Raw genomic sequence first — 19,982 nt, forward strand, 5'->3', positions numbered from 1 at the left:
TTTGGCACCTGATGCAAAGAACTGACTCATTTGAAAAGACCCTGATGCTGGGAAAGATTGAAGGTGGGAGGAGAAGGGGATGACAGAGGATGAGATGGTTGGATGGCATCACTGACTTGATGGACCTGAGTTTGAGCAATATCCAAGAGTTGGTGATGGACAGGGAGGCCTGGCATGCTGCAGTCCATGGAGTTGCAAAGAGTTGCACATGACTGAGCAACTGAACTCAACCGAATGTTAGTATCATTCAAATAAATTTATAACAAAAGAATGCCATTTTAATTAATCAATTGATGATTTTAGATAAACAATGGTGGTGAAATTGACCTCTAAGTGGGAGTCAGATGGCTATAGATTTTCTGGATTTTGCAATGTGCATTAGCTTTCTTAAGATTTCATACTATTTGACCCTATACTTTCAATGCTAGAAATTTTAAATTAAATCAGAGGAAAAGCTTATAAATAAGTGCATTCATATTTATAGTTGAAAAGTATTGAAAACATCTTGAGTGTCCAACTACAGGGATATGTTTAAATAAATAATACTGCTTCCATCAGTAAAAACTTTGTTTACTCATTAAAGAATCATGTTCTAAATAGCAGGTAAATATGTATAGAAATGTTCCTGATATGATTCTGAAAAAGAAATACAAAACTATATATTCAGTGTTCTCTCAGATATCAGAGAACGCAATGGCAATCCACTCCAGTACTCTTGCCTGGAAAATCCCATGGACGGAGGAACCTGGTAGGCTGCAGTCCATGAGGTCACTACCAGTCGGACACGACTTCACTTTCACTTTTCACTTTCCTGCATTGGAGAGGGAAATGGCAACCCACTCCTGTGTTCTTGCCTGGAGAATCCCAGGGACAGGGGAGCCTGGTAGGCTGACGTCTATGGGGTCGCACAGAATCGGACACGACTGAAGTGATTTAGCAGCAGCAGCAGCAGATACATATATTTCCTACTCCCACCCCCCAATTATATGCCTTTTAGGGCACAGGTCAGTGTGGGTAAGAATGGGCTTAGGGGGGAGTGGAGCAAATAGAGAATCGTCAGCACATGGATTTATAAACTCCAATATTCTAGATATAAAGCTCCTGTTAATACAGTCTTAGGGCTTAAGCTTCAGGACCAGTTACATAATTAGCAAGACCCAGTGCAAAATTAAAACTCAAGGCCCCTTGAGCAACAACTGTTCAAAATTTCAGGAGGGTGGAATAGGACATTAAATCCAGTACAGAGCCTCACTGAGGTTCCAAAGGCTAGGCCTGTGTGACTGTCCTGATCTCATCTTCTAGAAGTTGTCCCTGGTAGGGACCACTTTATAACCCCCCGTCTATTATAATGCAAGGAATCTGAAAGTTGACACATACTTGATCTTCCTGAAATGTATGTCTTTCTTTCACCAATGACCACTGTTAAAATATATGCCTTCTACCTGACCTGTATGACTGATTATATAGAACTAAATGCATATTTCCATTCATATCTCTTATAAATGCAATTGTGTTAGCTAGCATCTACCATCAACCTATCAAATTCCTTTTAGCGTTCAATTTTGTCATCTAAAATTTCCCTTTGTCATTGTCTCAAAGAACTATTACAGATAATACAATTAGAAAGAAACTATAGAAACTTCATAAAACCTTGTGTTTCAAGTTTCATTTTAGTCATTAAAATACATAAAAAAAAACATCTTCTTAATACTTTAGGCAGCTGGAGTTCCAAGTAGCTCAGAATAGGGATTTGCATGAAGAACCATTAACCTGATCTGTTTCTAGACATTTAAAGTTCTGAAATAAATGTACCTTTAGGATTAGATGGTTAGATAGCATCACTGACTCAATGGACCTCGATCTGAGCAAACTCAGGGAGACAGAGAGGACCTGGTAGCCTGCCGTGCTGCAGTCCATGGGGTTGCAAAGAGTTGGACATGACAGTGACTGAGAAACAACAAAATCAGGTCCATTAAGATCTGGGGGCACCACATCTGAAAATTATAAATGTACCTTCAATTATACCCTTGATTGGGTCTAATAAACCAGGGATGTTTTGATTATATGGGATAATTAGGTAGATGATTTCAGAGGTGGAGTTTTATCAATTGTATCAGTTCGGTTGTATCAATTTGGGGGTGGAGTCGTATCACATCACTAGGTAGATGATTTCAGGGGTGGAGTTTAAAATTAAAGATGTGGTGTTTTATTTCCCTTGGGATGGCCATGGAAGTAGTTACCATTCTATGAGGTGAGTTAATCCTAGAACTCCCTTAACGCTGTCTGCATTTGTGCCTTCAGGTTCTCTTAGACTGTGATCAAGAGAGAGAGATGAACAAAGATATTTTTAACTAACTACTACCTTTTAGAGATGAGGAAACTGTGTCCTAGAGAGGCAATTTTCATGTAATTTTCATATATCACAAAACGTTGTGTTTCTTTTGATTTTCTTTTTGACTATCGAACTTTAAAAACTATTTTCAGCTAACAAGCCATGCAAAACCAGATAGTGTGCTGGGTTTGGTCCTTGGGCTATGGTTTGCTGACCTCTGTCATGAAGCATTGTTAAAAATAAGTAGTTGGATGAAAGAATAACTGAAAAATGGATGGCTTGATGAAAAAATGAATGAATTGATTGTCATTAATATTATATAACCTGGATAATAATTTTGAATCATTATTCAAAAATAATCTTTAATCATGTCAGACCTAGTTAAGTTCTACTTAATTAATATCCTAATTTTAAAACCATTGAAGGTACAGATAGTATTTTAAGTAAAGTTCATTTTTTATTATATAATATATCTATTATAGAAAATTAGGAACTTTTAGAAGAGTAGAAAGATTAAAATATTAACCCTATTTAGAGATGGCACATTAATTTCTAATATATTCTATATTATTCTTTGTAAATATGTATACACATAGTAATATTATATAAATGTAATCAAACTGTGTGTATAACATATCTACTCTATTGCTTTAATATAACAATTTCCATATTGTTATAATTTTTCTTAAGCATCATTTTAAATGATGGCTTTAATTTTAATAACATTCTTTATATAATGACTTCTTTAGGCATGAATTGTTTCTCTTATTTATATTAGGTATGTAATTATTAAAAAATAAAATTTAGCTCCATTTTCCAGCTTGTGGGTCAGAGCACAGGTATATGTCAATATCTTTATGGTTCTAAATTGCTTTAGAACCTCATTCCCTTGAGTCATTTCCTTCTTTTTTGTTCTATTCACCAGCCCAGGCTGGATGCATGAGACAAGTGCTGGGGCCTGGTGCACTGGGAAGACCCAGAGGGATCGGGTGGAGAGGGAGGTGGGAGGGGGGATCGGGATGGGGAATACTTGTAAATCCATGGCTGATTCATGTCAGTGTATGACAAAAACCACTACAATATTGTAAAGTAATTAGCCTCCAACTAATAAAAATAAATGAAAAAAAATATTTGTTTATTTTTGACTGTGCTAAGTCTTAGTTGTGGCATGTGGGATCTTGAGTTGCAGCATGCAGGCTTATCTGCAGTTGTGGTGTGCAAGCTCAGTAGTTGTGGCACGTGGGCTTAGTTGGCCCAAGGCATGTGGGATCCCAGTTCCTGACCAAGGATCAACCCTGCATCTTCTGCATTGGAAGGCAGCTTCATAACCACTGGAACACCAGGGAAGTCCTATCCTTCTCTTCCATCCCACCCACTTTGGGCTAACTTACTCCCATATGCAGGGGATCTAAGAAGCAACAAGCGCTGCTCCCACTCTACTGCACTGATGCCCTGACCTGTGTGGCCCATACGGCACTCTTCTCTCCTTTTTGCCTCCAGCTCACTTTACACTAGTTGATAGAGAAAAGCCCTTTGATGGAACAAGTGTTTTTCTGAGTGTGTTCCAAGATGCTCCAAGGAAACAGCACTCTCAGGATTCTTCCCTAAGCAGCTAGCACCCAAACTGCAAGGCTGCCCATGTGAAGGTTCTATGGAAAGTGCCACAGTCTTGGGTTCCCTTTTCAGGATCATGATCCATGATATGTCCAGCTGTCCTTGCCTAATCACAATTCCCCATGCCAAGCTGGAAAAAAATGGGGAAATCACTTGCTTCCTGCAGCTTCCAAATACCTGTTAGTTCCAGTGTGCAGCAAGTGATGTCTTCCCCAGCTTTCCATTGTACAGTGACACCCAGCAAGGAGTCTGCTTTGCTTGAGAGTCCTTTTGCCTCAAGGGTGGGGCTAGCTGCTCTATTAGAAATCTGTTCATGCAGAATGTCCTCTGACATGACCTTCGTCCTGCCTAGCCCTGCACATGCCAGCCAAGGCAGACCAGAGTTTCCTCCTGTCTGCGTGGCCCTTCTGGTTCCCATGTTCCCTTCTCCCTCTCTGGGCTGAGTGTGGTTGATACCATTTCATTGCTCTGAGACAGAGAACTTTCCTAGGCTGTTTAAGTACCTCTCTGCAGAGACAAACTTACTATGCAAACTACACATTTTGTCTACAGGGATTTCGCTTTCCTGGGTGAGCCTTAGAAACCAGAAAAATCCAATGTCTGTACTCTCACTAGTTTATTTTTCTCCCCCCTGCCTTTCCCATAGTCCAGAAAAACCATGTTTTCTGAGTGGGTGGAGACTGCAAGCACAGTTTCTATTACTGTTAATTTTCCCAAATCATTTGTCTCTGCCTCTAGTCCTGCCTTTCCTCTAAGGTCTTATACTTTTGGAAACCAGCAGCAGGATGGCAGCTATTTTCTCTGCTTTCCTCCCTAAGGCACTGCACACAGAAAGCAACAGCGGCTTTAATTGGAGCAATGCAGGAGTGGGCAGAAGAAAGCCAAGTGTCTGGAGAAAAAGATACCGGTTCATATCCAAAATATTGTCCTCCTACATTTGCTTAACATTGATTTTGTTTCCTTCACTTAGTACCAGTATCCTCAACCTATTAAAAATAAATTAACACCTTCCAGCATCTGCGGAACACATTATAAGCTTGTGCTGCTTTGCAGCATTATGCTTTTCAAAGCACTCATGTTTATAATCTCATTTCAGGTTTTCTCCTGTAACAGAAACCTAAGAAGTGTTAGCTGTTTCCTTAATTTCTTCCCAGTGACCCAGGGGAGGTAAATAACAAAAGGGTCAGAAACAGCCAAGATTGAAAGTTTATTAATTATCACAGCTCAGGAAATGCTGACACAGTAGCAATTAATTAATGCAATGCATATTGATTAAGCAATACCATGTATCAGGTGCTGTAATAGGCACATACCTATTTATACCAGAGATTTCATTGTAGTTAGCAAATCCTGGAAAATATAGATCTATTCTCACAAGCCAATGTTTATTTTTCTCTGAGGATTTCTTGATTCTACTTCTCATTTCCCATCATGGCTCATGAGCATTTGAGAACAGCACTATCCAGAATAACTTTCTGTGAAGATGGAAATATTCTGCCTGTGCTTTCCAATGTGTTAGTCGCTAGTTACATATGGCTATTGAGCACTTAACATGTATCCAGGGCAACTGAGGGGCTGAATTTTTGTTTGTAAGTCATCTTAGCTGAATTCAATTTAAATTTTCCTTAGCTTTATTGAAGTATAATTGCCAAATGAAAGATATATATATATATATACACATATGTGTGTATATATATATATATATACATATGTGTGTGTATATATATATATATATATATTTGAGGTATACAACAAGTTGTTCTGATACACATATACATTGCAAAATGATTACATCAAGCTAATTAGCATATCTGTCACCTCACATAGCTACCATTTGTGTTTGTGTGTAGATGAATACTTAAGATCTACTCTCTCAGCAAATTTCAAGTTATAGTAACAGTATTACTAACTATAGACACTACATTGACCATTATATCTCCAGAATATTCATCCTGCATAACTAAAACTGTAGTTTTTAAAAACACTGTTTTCAATTTGTTAATGTGGTGTATTACATTGATTGATTTGCGGATATTAAAGAATCCTTGCATTCCTGGGATAAAGCCCACTTGGTCATGGTGTATGAGTTTTTTAATATGTTGTTGGATTCTGTTTGCTAGAATTTTGTTAAGGATTTTTGCATCTATGTTCATCAGTGATATTGGCCTGTAGTTTTCTTTTTTTGTGGCATCTTTGTCTGGTTTTGGAATTAGGGTGATGGTGGCCTCATAGAATGAGTTTGGAAGCTTACCTTCATCTGCAATTTTCTGGAAGAGTTTGAGTAAGATAGGTGTTAGTTCTTCTCTAAATTTTTGGTAGAATTCAGCTGTGAAGCCATCTGGTCCTGGGCTTTTGTTTGCTGGAAGATTTTTTATTACAGTTTCGATTTCCTTGCTTGTGATGGGTCTGTTAAGATCTTCTATTTCTTCCTGGTTCAGTTTCGGAAAGTTATACTTTTCTAAGAATTTGTCCATTTCATCCAAGTTGTCCATTTTATTGGCATAGAGCTGCTGGTAGTAGTCTCTTATGATCCTTTGTATTTCACTGTTGTCTGTTGTGATCTCTCCATTTTCATTTCTAATTTTGTTAATTTGGTTCTTCTCTCTTTGTTTCTTAATGAGTCTTGCTAATGGTTTGTCAATTTTGTTTACTTTTTCAAAAAACCAGCTTTTAGCTTTGTTGATTTTTGCTATGGTCTCTTTAGTTTCTTTTGCATTTATTTCTGCCCTGATTTTTAAGATTTCTTTCCTTCTACTAACCCTGGGGTTCTTCATTTCTTCCTTCTCTAATAGCTTTAGGTGTAGAGTTAGGTGATTTATTTGACTTTTTTCTTGTTTCTTGATGTAAGCCTGTAATGCTATGAACCTTCCCCTTAGCACTGCTTTTACAGTGTCCCATAGGTTTTGGGTTGTTGTGTTTTCATTTTCATTCATTTCTATGCATATTTTGATTTCTTTTTTGATTTCTTCTATGATTTGTTGGTTATTCAGAAGCGTGTTATTTAGCCTCCATATGTTTGAATTTTTAACAATTTTTTTCCTGTAATTGAGATCTAATCTTACTGCACTGTAAAAACCATATGATTATCTCAATAGATGCAGAGAAAGCCTTTGACAAAATTCAACACTCATTTATGATTAAAACTCTCCAAAAAGCAGGAATAGAAGGAACATACCTCAATGTAATAAAAGCTATATATGACAAACCCACAGCAAGCATCACCCTCAATGGTGAAAAATTGAAAGCATTTCCCCTGAAATCAGGAACAAGACAAGGGTGCCCACTCTCACCACTACCATTCAACATAGTGTTGGAAGTTTTGGCCACAGCAATCAGAGCAGAAAAAGAAGTAAAAGGAATCCAAATAGGAAAAGAAGAAGTGAAACTCTCGCTGTTTGCAGATGACATGATCCTCTACATAGAAAACCCTAAAGACTCTACCAGAAAATTACTAGAGCTAATCAATGAATATAGTAAAGTTGCAGCATATAAAATTAACACACAGAAATCCCTTGCATTCCTATACACTAACAATGAGAAAACAGAAAGAGAAATTAAGGAAACAATACCATTCACCATTGCAACAAAAATAATAAAATACTTAGGAGTATATCTACCTAAAGAAACAAAAGACCTATACATAGAAAACTATAAAACACTGATGAAAGAAATCAAAGAGGACACAAACAGATGGAGAAACATACCATGTTCATGGATTGGAAGAATCAATATTGTCAAAATGGCTATTCTACCCAAAGCAATCTATAGATTCAATGCAATCCCTATCAAGCTACCAAAGGTATTTTTCACAGAACTAGACCAAAGAATATCTCAATTTGTATGGAAATACAAAAAACCTCGAATAGCCAAAGTAATCTTGAGAAAGAAGAATGGAACTGGAGGAATCAACCTGCCTGACTTCAGACTCTACTACAAAGCCACAGTCATCAAGACAGTATGGTACTGGCACAAAGACAGAAATATAGATCAATGGAACAGAATAGAAAGCCCAGAGATAAATCCACGAACCTATGGACACCTTATCTTTGACAAAGGAGGCAAGGATATACAATGGAAAAAAAAGACAACCTCTTTAACAAGTGGTGCTGGGAAAACTGATCAACCACTTGTAAAAGAAGGAAACTAGAACACTTTCTAACACCATACACAAAAATAAACTCAAAATGGATTAAAGATCTAAATGTAATACCAGAAACTATAAAACTCCTAGAGGAGAACATAGGCAAAACACTCTCCGACATAAATCAAAGCAAGATCCTCTATGACCCACCTCCCAGAATATTGGAAATAAAAGCAAAACTAAACAAATGGGACCTAATGAAACTTAAAAACTTTTGCACCACAAAGGAAACTATAAGCAAGGTGAAAAGACAGCCCTCAGATTGGGAGAAAATAATAGCAAATGAAGAAACAGACAAAGGATTAATCTCAAAAATATACAAGCAACTCCTGCAGCTCAATTCCAGAAAAATAAATGACCCAATCAAAAAATGGGACAAAAAAGAACTAAACAGACATTTCTCCAAAGAAGACATACAGATGGCTAACAAACACATGAAAAGATGCTCAACATCACTCATTATCAGAGAAATGCAAATCAAAACCACAATGAGGTACCATTACACGCCAGTCAGGATGGCTGCTATCCAAAAGTCTACAAGCAATAAATGCTGGAGAGGGTGTGGAGAAAAGGGAACCCTCTTACACTGTTGGTGGGAATGCAAACTAGTACAGCCGCTATGGAAAACAGTGTGGAGATTTCTTAAAAAACTGGAAATAGAACTGCCATATGACCCAGCAATCCCACTTCTGGGCATACACACTGAGGAGACCAGATCTGAAAGAGACACGTGCACCCCAATGTTCATCGCAGCACTGTTTATAATTGCCAGGACATGGAAGCAACCTAGATGCCCATTAGCAGATGAATGGATAAGGAAGCTGTGGTACATATACACCATGGAATATTACTCTGCCATTAAAAAGAATTCATTTGAACCAGTCCTAATGAGATGGATGAAGCTGGAGCCCCTTATACAGAGTGAAGTAAGCCAGAAAGATAAAGAACATTATAGCATACTAACACATATATATGGAATTTAGAAAGATGGTAATGATAACCCTATATGCAAAACAGAAAAAGAGACACAGAAATACAGAACAGACTTTTGAACTTTGTGGGAGAAAGTGAGGGTGGGATATTTCAAAAGAACAGCATGTATACTATCTATGGTGAAACAGATCACCAGCCCAGGTGGGATGCATGAGACAAGTGCTTGGATCTGGTGCACTGGGAAGTCCCAGAGGAATCGGGTGGAGAGGGAGGTGGGAGGGGGGATCGGGATGGGGAATCCATGTAAATCCATGGCTGATTCATATCAATGTATGACAAAACCCACTGAAAGTTGTGAAGTAATTAGCCTCCAACTAATAAAAAAATATATTAAAAAAAAAAAAATAAAAACACTGCTTTGACCAATATCTCCTTATTCCCCACTCCAACCCCACAGCATCCAATATTCTATTCTAAGCTTTTATGAATCTACTTTTTAAAGATTCTACTTGTAAGTGGCATCATGAACTATTTGTCTTTCTTTGACTGGCTTGTTTCTCTTACCGTTATGTCCTCCATATTCATCCATGTTGTTACAAATTTACAGATGATAAGATTTTCTTTTTTAAGACTGAATAACATTCCTCTGTATATAGATATCTATACATTTTATTTAGATATAGATACCTACATCTCAATCACATTTTCTTTAGTCATTCATTCATAGAACAACACAAGTTATTTCTATATCCTGACTTTTTTAAATAATGCAATGAACTTGGGGGCTCATACAGCTCTTCAAGATACTGATTTCATTTCCTTTGGTTGTATACCCAGAAGTAGAGTTGCTGGATCATAATGGTAGTTTTATTTTCAGGTTTTTGAGGAAGCTTCATTCTGTTTTTCATAATGGAAGTACCAATTTACATAGTCACTAACAGTATGAAAATTTCTCTTTTCTCTACACGCTTACCAACACTTGTTTCTTGTCTGCTTGATATAATAGCCATTCTGATAGATGTGAGCGCTATCTGATTGTGGTTTTGATGTGTATTTCACTGATGATTTTTGATGTTGAGGACCTTTTCATGTAGCTCTTGGCCATTTTCATATCTTTGGGAAAATGTCTATTCAGCTAATCTATTTTTTAATTGAATTGTCTGTTTTTCCCCCTATTGAGTTATGCAAGTTCTTTTTATATTTTGGATACCAACTGTCTACCAGATATATGGTTCTAAGATATTTTCTTCAATTCCATGGGTTGACTTTTCACTTTCTTGATGATTTTTTTTTTTTTTTTTGCCATACATAAATTTTTAGTTAGATGTAGTCCCACTGTTTATTCTTGCTTTTATTGCATTTACCTTTAGTATCATATCTAAAAGAATCATTGCCAACCCTACCATCCAGGACCTTAACTCCTATATTTTCATCTAGGAGTTTTATGGCTTCAGGGTTATAATCAAATTGTTAATCCATTTTTAGCTGATTTTTGTGTATGGTATGAGATAGTAGGCCAGTTCAATTCTTTTGCATATTCCTGTCAACATTTCCCAACACCCTTTATTGGAGAATATCCTGTCCCCACTCTATATTCTTAGCTACTGTTATATAAATTAACTGGTCATACATTCATGGGTTTGGCCAATCAGTTTATATCACAGTAGCTCAGAATATAGAATAGGAAAAGGATAGTCTCTTCAATAAAGGGGGCTGGGAAATGTAGACAGAGTTTGGGCTTCCTTGGTGGCTTAGACAGTGAAGAAATTGCCTGCAATGCATGAGATGCGGGTTGGATCCCTGGGTTGGGAAGATCCCTTGGGGAAGGACATGGCAACCACCTAGTATTCTTGCCCAGGAAACCCCATGGACAGAAGAGCCTGGTGGGCTACAGTCTATGGGGTTGCAAAGAGTAGGACATGACCGAGAGACTAATGCTTCCACTTTCATGCTTGGATTTATTTCTGTTCATTGATCTATATGTCACTTTTATTCTAATACTGTCTGGTTACTATAGGTTTGTAATATAGTTTGGAAATCAGAATGCCTCCAGCTGTGTTCTTCTTTCTCAATAATGCTTTCCTTATTTAAGATGTTTTGTGGTTTCATGTGAAATTTAGAATTTTTGTACTATTTATGTGAAAAATACCATTGGAATTTTGATAAAGATTGCACTCAATCTATAGATTCTTTGCAGAGTATGGGCGATATTAACTCTTCCATTCCATGAGCACACAATATCTATTTATTTTTATCTTCTTCAGTTTCTTTTATCAGTGTCTTATAGTTTTCAGTGTGCAAGTCTTTGAGTTCTTTTGTTAAATTTACTCCTAAATATTTTATTTTTTGATACAGTTTTACATTGGATTATTTTCTTAATTTCTGTTTCTGGCAGTTTGTTGTTACTGTATAGAAACAGAACTTGAAATTTATATATTGTTCTTGTAAACAGCCATCTTGCTCTATTCATCTATTAGTTCTAATAGCTTTTTTTTTTTTTTTTTTCCCTTGGTAGTGTCTTTAGGGCTTTCTCTATATAATGCCATCTGCAATAGAGATTGTTTTTCCTCTTCTTTTTCAATTTGGATGCCCCCCCACCCCTTTTTCTGCCTTTTTCCCTTGCTACAACTTTCACTATTGTGTTGAATAAAAGCGGCAAGAGTGGGTTTTCTCTCTTGTTCCTAATCTTAGAGGAAAAGTTTTCAGCCTCTATCCAGTGAATGTTATGTTAGCCATGGGCTTGCCATATATACCATTTGTAATGTTAAAGTGTGTTCCCACTATCTCAGACTGTTGAGAGTTTTCATTATGAAAGGATGTTGCTTTTTCTGCATCTGCTTAGATGATTGTATGGTTTTTACCCTTCATTTTATTAATATGATATTCAAGTTGATTGATTTATGGATGTTGAACCATTCTTGCATCCCTGGATTAAATCTCATTTGATCATGGTACATGATCCTTTAAATGTATTGCCAAATTTAGGTTGTTAATATTTTGATGATTTTTGCATCTATGTTCATCAGAGATATTTACCTATAATTTTCTTATGTTTTCCTTTTCTGATTTTGGTATCAGGGTAATGCCTTATGAAGTGAGTTTGGAAATGTTCCCTCCTTTTTTGCTTTTGGAAGCATTTGAGAAAGATTTGTTTTAATTCTTCTTGGACTGTTTGGTAGAATTTTCCAAAAAATAATATTAATGTCATTGTTTATTCATTCAAATATTGAATGCAGCCACTAGGCACCACAGCTACAGTAGTGGGGAAAAAAAAAAACAAGACAAACAAAAACTTGTTCTCATAGCTTATGCCTTCCTGAAGGAAGCATAGTGAAATAAATGAAAACAAGACCGTTACATATTAGATCATGAAGTATGCTAAGGAGAAATGAAGTGTGGCATGGGCTGTGACACACAGGAGTCTTTGAGATTTGGGATATGGCAGCCAGAGAAGGCATCCTGTCGCTGGTGACTAGTGAATAGACAGATATCCCTGGAGGAGGCAGCAAGGACAAAGGCTGTCAGATGTGCTTGTGCCACATGTGTTGGAGGGACTGAGGGAAGAGCCAGAAGATGAGGGCGTAGATGTAAGGGAAGAGTGAGTGTCATGTAGAGTCTGCAGCTCCTGGTTAGGACTCTGGCTTTTATCTTAAGTGAGATATGAAGCCACTTGAGAATTTTGAGCCAAAAAAAGTGGCAAGCTCTACTCTATATCATAATAGAGTCTCTTATTTTGCTGTGCTGAAAACTGTCTGAAGGCAGTAAGGGAGGTATCTGAACAGCCTTTCAGAGGTTATTACAATAATTCAGATAAGATACTCTGGTAGCGTATATCAGGGTGCTGGCATGGAGATGACTTCTTGACATGTATTGAAGGTAGAATCAATATGATTTGATGATAGACCAATGCAGGTGTGAGAAGAGTCAAGGATAACTTAAAAATGTTATTTTGATCTAAGCACAGAAATGATAGAGTTTCCTTGTAGGAAAATAAGGATGCCTTAAGGAAGAAGTTGCTGAGTAGTGTAGTATAGTCTTGTTTTAAAGAGTGTACATGTATATCCACACATGCTATGAAAGTTCATAGAAAAATGATATATGCCACCTTCACTGAAGTGGTTTCCTATAGAGTGTATAATTATGGAGAGGGGAGGATGAGGCTTCATTATTTTATTTTGTATCCTTACATTTTGATAGATTTGTTTACCACACACTTGTGTTTATCCATTTCTTTGCAATCCATAAAAGGACACCCCCATTTACTGGAGTTCTTGGGTAAATCCTTTTCAAACAGGATCTGCAACTCTGCCTTCAGAATTATGTGAAATTAGATTGCAGGCATTTTCACAATTTATAAAAGACATTATGGACATAACTCTCAATTTATGCCTTGTTTGTGGAAATTGAACAAACTATGGACTAAAGAAATATTTGTGCTAGTCACTTACTGTATTTGAAAATGTGCTGTTTTCTTCATCTTAACAACAATCTTAAGTTGTTACTGAGGACTGAATCATAAGCTAAGGCTTAATTTACTGGTGAACTTCCTGCAGTAGGCTTGGCAACATTGAGGGCTCCATCAATCCTCTGCAGGTCAATGGGTCTCACCCTGAGAACATTTCAGTAGCAAATATCTGACTTCTGTCTTCTCTGTGGTCATGGAATGAGCAGCGCTTCCTAGCAATGCCCAATACATCCTACTCGAATGGAATTAATAGATTCAGATTTTCACCACTGACTTGCTCTGTGACCCTAGACAAGTCATCTGAACTCACTTGCTCTTTCTTAATTGGGAAAGAAAATGAAGAAATAAATATCATTTTCCTTCATGCCTTGGGGATAACTGATGGGAGTGTCAGAGGTACAGTAATCCCTTAATTAACAGATTGCTTTGGAAGAGACACTTTGATACCTGCATTTAAAAACATCAAACTTGAAAATCAGAGCTATCTGCTTTTACAGCATGTCAATGACCATGCACTTGCATAATTCTCTTTGTCCTTGCAAAGGGTTTACTTTTGACATCAAAGGTTAGGTTAGGACATGAAACCAAAATTTAAAAGGCACCAAAGTGTAAAATAATGATGTAAAGGGGAGTGTCATTCATTACTTTCACAGTTCAAAGAATTTTTTAAACTTAAGATCAGTTTCCTCTTCTCAAATGCCAGGGCTTTCCTGCCATTACTCTATAAAGTGTATAGGTGCCAAATCATTTTCTTGGGATGACAGGTATGAAGGGGAAGTCAGAACAAAATCTGGTACAAACATATCTCACTCCGGCTGGGTTATCAACAAGTGAGATGCTGAAAACTGATGGAGAGATAACTGTAACAGGCTCTACACTTATGTGGCCAGAAGTTTGCCCTTGAGTAAAGGTTGAGGGAGGGGCTGGTAAGCAATGACTGAGCACAGAAAGATATAACAGGTTCTAAAATAACATTGTTCACAGTGATTGGTCACTAGGCTTTTTTTGTTGGTGGGTCTTCTCTTGGGTCTAACTCCTGGTATATTTCTTTACTACTCACCAAACCTTTCTGTTAGTATAGAAAACTTCACATCTCTCCATGTATCAGAAGGGCTCTATTACTCCTATTATCTAATATTCATTTTTACTTATTTATTTGGCTGCGTCAGGTTATTGTTGCAGCATGTGGCATCCTTTGTTGTAGCATGTGAACTCTTGTGTGTGTGCATGTGAAGTAACTTTAGTTGTGTCCGACTCTTTGCTACCCTATGGAATGTAACCCACCAAGCTCCTCTGTTCATGGGATTCTCCAGGCAAAAGTAACGGAGTGGGTTGCCATGCCCTCTCCAGGGGATATTCCCAACCCAGGGATCAAACCCACGTCTCTCAGGTCTCCTGCACTGGCAAGTAGTTTCTTTACCGTTAGTGCCACCTGGTACTCTTAGCTGCAGCATATGGGATCTAGTTCCCCGACCAGGGATCGAACCCAGGCCCTCTGCATCGGGAGCACAGAGTTCTAGCCACTGGACCACCATGGAAGTCCCCTCTATCACTCCTCTTAAACACTATGTTCCTCTTGTTCTTTCACAAAAGACCTTATTTGGTTTGATAAGTGGAAGAGACAATTTGGATGAAGTAGTCTCCATTCTTTATATGGGTGGTGACAGTGGAAGTTGAAGAGGAAATTTAGGATGTTTGCCATAAAAAGCTGTTTCCTTCCATTTGTTATTTTTCAAGAGATGTAGTAAAATTGGAATCAATGGCCACTTTGGAAAGCTGGTTGCTATTCTGGTTGCTGTTCAGCCACACTGCTAATGGCCCAGATCCTTATTCTGGACTGAGAGACTTATTTTCCCAGTTGCTGGAAGGGACGGGGTTTGGTTTCGCCCCAGCCCTCGGTACGTTCTAGGAGCTGCCATCAGATGATGGGAGACTTTTCACACAATGTCCTCCTTCCTGGGGAAAACTCTAATCTATTGGCTTGTTAATGGAGGTATACAGTGACTAAGTCCCATTTCTCAAGGGTCAATGACCCTGAGCATTGTCAAACTCCAGGGATCTCCAGGGAGTTGACTGTAGCCTTGTTTTGCCCAATCTTGTTTCCTTCAGGTCTCACATGGGTTTTTTTTTGTTTTTGTTTTTGTTTTTAATGTATTCATTCATTTTTGGCTGCGCTGGGTCTTTGTTGCTGCACAGGCATTTCTCTAGTTGCGGCAAGCAGGGGGCTGCTCCCTAGTTGTGGTCACACTGCAGTGGCTTCTCTTGCTACAGAACGCAGGCTCTAGGGTGCTTGGGAGTCACAGTTGTGGCATGTGGGCACAGTCATTGCAGATCCCGGACCCTGGAGCACAGGCTCAGTAGTTGTGCTCATGGATGGACTTAGTGACCCCGAGGCAAGTGGGATCTTGCCAATGCAAGTCCTGCATTGGCAGGTGGATTCTTTACCACTGAGCCAAAAGGGAAGACTTGCTATGTGGATTCCAAGTTTGCAAGCCCTCCCCAGTCAAATTCCTGCAAATAAATCTCTGCAGAGTTTTTTTTTTTTTTTTTTCATGGAGAAACCAGTGTGCAACATGCAACTACACTTCTCTTCACAAGTTGAAGAGAAGTATATTTATGTTCCAGCAATTCTAAGTATATTCCTTAAAGAAGCTTGCATATATTTGGATCAAGATCACATATGAGAATGTTCATAGCAGTGTGGTTGGTAAGAGCCCCATACTGGAAAAATCTAAATAAATCTAAATATCCATCAGTAGTAGAATGTATGAATAAATCATGATAACATCAGACAGTTAAATGCATGCACAAATAATAAAAATGAAAATGAGTGACCTACAGTTTTACATGCCATACCATGGATGAATCATATATAAATCTGTATGTCTACACATCTATATCTATATGAAAAGAAAAAAGGAAAAAACACTGAAAAATGTATTTAGTAAGACACATATGTATGTGTGCACATGTGCAGGATTCACCATAGGCATAAAATAAACTGCTCTTTTAGATATGTATACATAGGTTTAAAACTATAAAGGAAAGTAATTAGTGTGAATTTCAGGATAGTGGTTACTTTTAGAGGAGAGAAGTTTTATTTTTTAAAAGATTTATTCATGTATTTAAATAATTTTATTTATTTATTTTTGGCCATGCTAGGTCTTTGTCGCTGCAAGGACTTTTGTCTAGTTGCTGCAAGTGGAGGCTACTCTCTAGTTGCCATGTGCAGGCCTCCCATTGTGATGGCCTCCCTTGTTGCAGAGCATGGGCTCTAGCGCACACGGGCTTCAGTAGTTGTGGCACATGGGCTCAACAGTTGTGGCTTCCAGGCTCTAGAGCACAGAATCGGTAGTTGTGGTCTACGAGCATGGTTGCTCTGTGGTGTGTGGGATCTTCCCGGATCAGGAATCATAACAATGTCACCTGCATTCCAGGTGAATTCTTTACCACTGAGCCACCAAGAAGCCCTGTTTCACTTTTTAAATATATTTATTTTTGGCTGTGGTGGATCTTCATTGTTGGACTTGGGCTTTCTCTAGTTGCAGTGATGCCGGGCTACTCTTCCTTGCTGTGTAGGCTTCTCATTGCGGTGGCTTCTCTTGTTTTGGAGCATGGGCTCTAGGCATGTGGGCTTCAGTAGTTGCAGTGCCTGGGCTGGGTAGCTGTGGCTCATGGGCTCTAGAATGCTGGCTCCGTAGTTGTGGTACAAGGGCTTAGCTGCTCTGTAGGTACAGTACATGGGATCATCTGAACCAGGGATGGAACAGATGTCCCTTGCATTACAAGGCAGATTCTTAACCATTGGACCACCAGGGAAGCCCCTAGAGGAGAGAAGTTTTAATTCATTAAGTATACACGGGGAGCTTCTGGAAAGTGAATGTTTCCATTTCTATACTGAGGTGCTTTCGACTACTTTTGATTGCATAATTATACTTTTAAAATGCAACTGTCTCCCAACCAAAAGACAAAGACTGGCTGAATGGATACAAAAACAAGACCCCTATATATGCTGTCTACAAGAGACCCACCTCAAAACAAGGGACACATACAGACTAAAAGTGAAGGGCTGGAAAAAAATATTTCACGCAAATGGAGACCAAAAGAAAGCAGGAGTCGCAATACTCATATCAGATAAAATAGACTTTCAAATAAAGGCTGTGAAAAGAGACAAAGAAGGACAGTACATAATGATCAAAGGATCAATCCAAGAAGGAGATATAACAATTATAAATATATATGCACCCAACATAGGAGCACCGCAATATGAAAGGCAAACTCTAATGAGTATGAAAGAGGAAATTAATAGTAACACAATAATAGTGGGAGACTTTAATACCCCACTCACAACCATGGATAGATCAACTAAACAGAAAATTAACAAGGAAACACAAACTTTAAATGACACAATGGACCAGCTAGACCTAATTGATATCTATAGGACATTTCACCCCAAAACAATCAACTTCACCTTTTTCTCAAGTGCACACGGAACCTTCTCCAGAATAGATCACATCCTGGGCCATAAATCTAGTCTTGGTAAATTCAAAAAAACTGAAATCATTCCAGTCATCTTTTCTGACCACAGTGCACTAAGATTAGATCTCAATTACAGGAAAAAAATTATTAAAAATTCAAACACAAGGAGGCTAAATAACACGCTTCTGAATAACCAACAAATCATAGAAGAAATCAAAAAAGAAATCAAAATGTGCATAGAAATGAATGAAAATGAAAACACAACAACCCAACACCTATGGGACACTGTAAAAGCAGTGCTAAGGGGAAGGTTCATAGCATTACAGGCTTACCTCAAGAAACAAGAAAAAAGTCAAATAAATTACCTAACTCTACACCTAAAGCAACTAGAGAAGGAAGAAATGAAGAACCCCAGGGTTAGTAGAAGGAAAGAAATCTTAAAAATCAGGGCAGAAATAAATGCAAAAGAAACTAAAGAGACCATAGCAAAAATCAACAAAGCTAAAAGCTGGTTTTTTGAAAAAGTAAACAAAATTGACAAACCATTAGCAAGACTCATTAAGAAACAAAGAGAGAAGAACCAAATTAACAAAATTAGAAATGAAAATGGAGAGATCACAACAGACAACAGTGAAATACAAAGGATCATAAGAGACTACTACCAGCAGCTCTATGCCAATAAAATGGACAACTTGGAATAAATGGACAAGTTCTTAGAAAAGTACAACTTTCCAAAACTGAATCAGAAAGAAATAAAAGATCTTAACAGACCCATCACAAGCAAGGAAATCGAAACTGTAATAAAAAATCTTCCAGCAAACAAAAGCCCAGGACCAGATGGCTTCACAGCTGAATTCTACCAAAAATTTAGAGAAGAGCTAACACCTATCTTACTCAAACTCTTCCAGAAAACTGCAGAAGAAGGTAAACTTCCAAACTCATTCTATGAGGCCACCATCGCCCTAATTCCAAAACCAGACAAAGATGCCACAAAAAAAGAAAACTACAGGCCAATATCACTGATGAACATAGATGCAAAAATCCTTAACAAAATTCTAGCAAACAGAATCCAACAACATATTAAAAAACTCATACACCATGACCAAGTGGGCTTTATCCCAGGAATGCAAGGATTCTTTAATATCCGCAAATCAATCAATGTAATACACCACATTAACAAATTGAAAGATAAAAACCATATGATTATCTCAATAGATACAGAGAAAGCCTTTGACAAAATTCAACACCCATTTATGATTAAAACTCTCCAGAGAGCAGGAATAGAAGGAACATACCTCAATGTAATAAAAGCTATATATGACAAACCCACAGCAAGCATCACCCTCAATGGTGAAAAATTGAAAGCATTTCCCCTGAAATCAGGAACAAGACAAGGGTGCCCACTCTCACCACTACCATTCAACATAGTTTTGGAAGTGTTGGCCACAGCAATCAGAGCAGAAAAAGAAGTAAAAGGAATCCAGATAGGAAAAGAAGAAGTGAAACTCTCGCTGTTTGCAGATGACATGATCCTCTACATAGAAAACCCTAAAGACTCTACCAGAAAACTACTAGAGCTAATCAACGAATATAGTAAAGTTGCAGCATATAAAATTAACACACACACACACACACACACACACAAAATTAACACACAGAAATCCCTTGCATTCCTATACACTAACAATGAGAAAACAGAAAGAGAAATTAAGGAAACAATACCATTCACCATTGCAACAAAAATAATAAAATACTTAGGAGTATATCTACCTAAAGAAACAAAAGACCTATACATAGAAAACTATAAAACACTGATGAAAGAAATCAAAGAGGACACAAACAGATGGAGAAACATACCATGTTCATGGATTGGAAGAATCAATATTGTCAAAATGGCTATTCTACCCAAAGCAATCTATAGATTCAATGCAATCCCTATCAAGCTACCAAAGGTATTTTTCACAGAACTAGACCAAAGAATATCTCAATTTGTATGGAAATACAAAAAACCTCGAATA

This window comes from Dama dama, chromosome 1 (assembly GCF_033118175.1).
Source record: "Dama dama isolate Ldn47 chromosome 1, ASM3311817v1, whole genome shotgun sequence".
NCBI lineage: Eukaryota > Metazoa > Chordata > Mammalia > Artiodactyla > Cervidae > Dama > Dama dama.